The following is a 4573-nucleotide window of genomic DNA, read 5'->3' on the forward strand; positions in this document are numbered from 1 at the left end:
GGGGCCCAGGCGGGACCACACTCCTCGGCCAGGGCTCTGGGCACCCTGCTCCCCCACCCCCATCCCCAGGAGCACCCTCCACGCTGGCTCCCAGCGGGCCCTCGGCCCTCCACTGCCTGCTTCACCCCCTCGGAGCTTCCCCTCCCCGCTAACCCCGCCACCGCCCCCACCAGCCCCTGCCTAACCCCCAGCTGCCACCCAGATGTGCTGTTGTCTCTCTCCCCTCCACCCTCCCCCCGCCCCTGCCTCTTTGCACAGACCACTCCCTCTGCCAGACACCCTAACTCTTGCTCACTCCCTAAAGCCCTCTTCAGGTGTCACCTCTTCCAGGAAGCCCTCCTGCCATCCCCCGGCTGGGCCAGGGGCCCCTCCTCTGTGCTCCCCCGCCCCCATCACCTGTGCTACCTCTAACACCACACTGACCACACTGTATCGTGAGTGTCCTTTGACGTGACCTACTGCCCTGCCAGGCTCTGAGTGCCTCGAGGGCAGGGCCTGCGTGTGATTCATCTCTGAGCCCCCTGTGCCCACCCAGGGCCTGGCACAGTCGATGCTCAATAAATAAATTGTGTTGACTGCAAAAATGAATGGCCAGACTGGGCAGGGTGCTCTGGCCTCCATTTGTTCATCTGTAAAATGGGGGCCATGTTGAGACTGATCTCTCTGAGGGCTGACATACCTCTGGAAGCTGCCTTCGGAGACGCCCAGACGATGCCACATCGGGAGAAGACCAACCAGGTTCCCAGGCAGTTTTAGTAGAAGCCCGTTCCCTTGTGTGGAAGACTGTCCTCCTGGGGTGAGGTTGGGACTGTGGGCAGTGTTGAGAGCTTGAATTGAGGGGTTCGGGGGCCCCGGGGCCTTTGTGGTCTAGTCTACTCCCAACAAGGCCATGGACACCCCAGAGGGCCTCCGACAGGCTGGAGCCCCCAGGACCTCTCTTGGGGGCAGCCTGGTGCAGCTAAGCATGAATGCCCACTGCACCCTCTGCATCTCTTGGCACAGGGCTGCCCCTCCCGACCTCTGGGGCCCAGGCAGTGAGACTGCAACCCTCATGGCAGTGGGCAGGTAAAGAAATTTCCCCTTCCTGCTCAGGGCCAAGGGGTGGCCAAGGGGCAGGAAAACCTGGCCCCACCATGTCCTCTGGGCCTGTCCAAGGAAAGGGCCACCCCCAGTTTCTCCTTCAGCACTTGGGAGTTTGTCTAGGAAAAAGAAGCTGCCCCCGGACTTCCCTGGTGGTAGAGTGGATAAGAATCCACCTGCCAGTGCAGGGGACACAGGTTTGATCCCTGGTCTGGGATGATTCTGCATGCTGCGGAGCAGCTAAGCCCGGGCACCACAACTACTGAGCCTGTCGTCTAGAGCCTGTGCTTTGCAACAAGAGAAGCCCCCGCAGTCAGAAGCCTCTGACTGCGTGCTGCTCTAGAGAGTAGCCCCCACTCTCCTCAACTAGAAAAAGCCCACACACAGCAGTGAAGAACCAGCACAAACTAAAACACCAGAAATAAGTTAATTAATTAAAAAAAGAAAGAAAGAAACTGTCCCGGGCCCCCTGCCTGGGGTACGTGCCCCCGACAGATTCCCCCACCCATCACTATACCCGGGAGGGTGTGGATTTGGGGTGTCCTTGCTGTACGTCTGCTCCTCAACCCTTGCTGCAGTCTTGAATAATGGCTCCCAGGGATCTTCCCATTTAGCAGATGAGAAAACTGAGGCTCGGGGGAGGCAGTGACCTGCTCGGCACAGGTAGGTGCTCTGCACTGGGATAGAGCCGCTGGACGTGGGAACCTACAGTAAGAGCGGCTGCACCTGCGCCTCTGGGCATGGTGCTGGACCTCCAGGTGCGGCTGTAGCTGCAGATTCCTTGCTGAGTGAGGGTCCTATGCTCTCCCAGCCCCCTGCCAGACCCGAGCTCTAAGTTGGGCCCTTATCAAGCTACACACCACCCCCTCGGTTTCCATCTACCTGCTTTGGGATGGGGGTCGGGGGGAAGGCCAGAACCTTCTGTGGTTCTGAGATGGCTGTGCCAGCTGGACCAGCCTATGGGGTGGGGACCAGAAACTTTTCTTTTTAAGCGCCCCCCATCAGGAGATCCAAGCTTCCCTGGTGGCTCAGCTGGTAAAGAATCTGCCTGCAATGAGGGAGACCTGGGTTTGGTCCCTGGGTTGGGAAGATACCCTGGAGAAGGGAAAGGCTACCCACTCCAGTATTCTGGTCTGGAGAATTCCATGGACTGTATAGTCCATGGGGTCACAAAGAGTCGGACACAACTGAGCGACTTTCACTTCACAGGAGTCCCCAGGGTGCGCAGGGCTGGTACCAGCCCCTGGAGCCCAGGCAAGATGGACGCGATTAAGACCAAGGTCCTGCAGCCGGACCTCCTGGGGTCAAATGCTACCCCATCTGTCACTGGTTATGGGGCTTAGCCCCCAGTCTCCCTATCATAAGGGAGGACAGATAATATTACCCACATCCTAAGGTTGGTGGGAGAGTTAAGAGCGTCCTCCGAGGATGGTGCCCCGCACAGTCTTCCACAGTGGGCCATGGCTGCACACCCAACCGCGGCGGCATCTTGACAGCTGTTCTCTCAGTGCAGTTCCCAGAAGGGACGCATGGTGGCGCCCCGGCGCAGCGCTCGGATCCGCGTCCCGCCCCCGACCGTGTGGACGATGCCTCTCCGCCGCTCCGAGGGTCCGGAGGTCCGGAGGGCGAGGCACTCAAGGCGACGCCAGCAAGCCCAGCCTCCCGAAGGAGGGGTCAGGGCGAGAGGGTGCGACGCTGGCCACCCTCCCCCCCACCCCCCGTCAGGCGCGGGTGGTCTGGGGCCTCCAGTGACCCTGGGATGGCGGTGGGGAGGCGGGCATCGCGGTCCCCATTTCAGAACCGGGGCCACTGAGACGGGAGAAGGTCGGGCTGGTGGGGCGGCCGGGGCGCTGCCACGCGTAGGGGTGCGGCGATCATTCGGTGCCTCCCTCTTCCCTCTCCTGTGGGGAGGCCTGGGTCTGGCGGGGGCGATGCTGGCAGGCCCGTGGTGGGACGAACTGGGCGGTCTGGACTCACCCAAAAAGGGTCCGGGGGTGGGGAAGGCGGGGGAGAGGAACGCGTGAAGCTGAGTCCGGGGTCAAGCTGTTTGCTGCCGCCGCATCAGGTGGCTCTGGTCCCCTCCCTGCCCTGCCGTTCCTTCCCGCAGGACAGCGGGCAGCGACGGTCCTTTCCCAGCTCGCCGCCTCTCTGTCAACCTGGACAAGGTGCGATGGGTCTACACGCTCACGCTCAGGACGCTTCCAGCCTGCACACTCACCCGAGCGCCCCTGATTCCCCAGTGCTGAGCTGCTGCAACACCCCGACTGCATTTTATGCTCCCTGGACGTCATCTCCCTGTGCCCTCCCCACCCCCAAGGGTCTGGAGACTTGCAGGGGGTGGGGGGAGGGAACCCCCGGGGTGTCTCTGGCCAGGCCAAGCGGGGAGTGGCGGGAGCCTTGTCTGCCGGTGTGGCCCCGCCCAGCCGCAGCCCGGTGGTAGGTGTTTTTTGTCTGAACGCTGGGCTTGGCAGGTGCTGGCGTGGAGTTGCCGGGCAGGGCCTTGGTGGCAGCCCATGTGGGTGGGCAGAGGACCACAGCGAGCTGCCCCGCCGGGAAGGCACTGGGTGGGGTTCCTGGTGGTCTTGGCCAAGCAGGCTTGCTGTCCTCTACCCTGGTCCAGGGTCAGGGAAGTCCAGCCGGTGGGACCCCACAAACAGTGCGGGCGATCACGAGAGGGGCTGGCTGCCTGCAGGTGACTTCAGGGCAGGGGCCAGAGGGGACTCAAGCCGGGGCTTGGTCCTGCGTCGCACAGTCCTGCGTCGCACTCCGCTGCACGGATGCTTGCTCTCCTCTGAGGCGAGAATCCTGCGTCTTCAGGGGGCTTCCTGACCAGTGTCTGACCCCAAGGAGGGTCTCGACCCCCTAAATGCACATCTGCCCAGACCTTACCCTGGGCTCCAGACAGTCCCGGACGTCTCTGGCTGGATGTCCAAAAATAAGTCTGGCCGGGGGAGAGGCAGACACTGGGGGTATTTCTGGCAGGCGACAGGAGACTTACCCAGGAGGGTCATTTCTCTGAATCATGGAAACTGTAGGGACGGATGGTCTGGAGCTTTAAAAACACTCATTTCTCCCAGAACATGGCTCTCCCTCACTTCTTCTCTCTGGAGGAAACCATGGTTACCTTCCTGGTCTTGCCCAGCTTAGGCAGCCTCGGCTAGGGAGCTGGACCCGGCCAGTCATGCAGAGTGGTCACCCCCAGGGTGGGGGCCCTGAGGTCTCTGCGGAGGACAGGGACCAGTGGAGGCCTGAGCCTCCCGCTCTTGGCTGGCTCAGGGGGCAGGCAGCCCCCGTCTGCCATGCCTGGGTCCCAGGCCTGCCTGGGAGGAGGCTCCATGGGCCTCAGGGTGGAGAGGCCGGGCAGGAGGTGGGTGGGGGTGGGGGTGGTCCAGGGCCTTTCATTCAGAATCCCGGCCTCCCAGGTGGGGTGTGGAAGGCCCCAGAGTCAATGCCAGGCGGGCAGGGGCAAAGGCTCATCTCTTCTCCCCACTCC

This window comes from Bubalus kerabau, chromosome 19 (genome assembly GCF_029407905.1).
Source record: "Bubalus kerabau isolate K-KA32 ecotype Philippines breed swamp buffalo chromosome 19, PCC_UOA_SB_1v2, whole genome shotgun sequence".
Taxonomy (NCBI): Eukaryota; Metazoa; Chordata; class Mammalia; order Artiodactyla; family Bovidae; genus Bubalus; species Bubalus kerabau.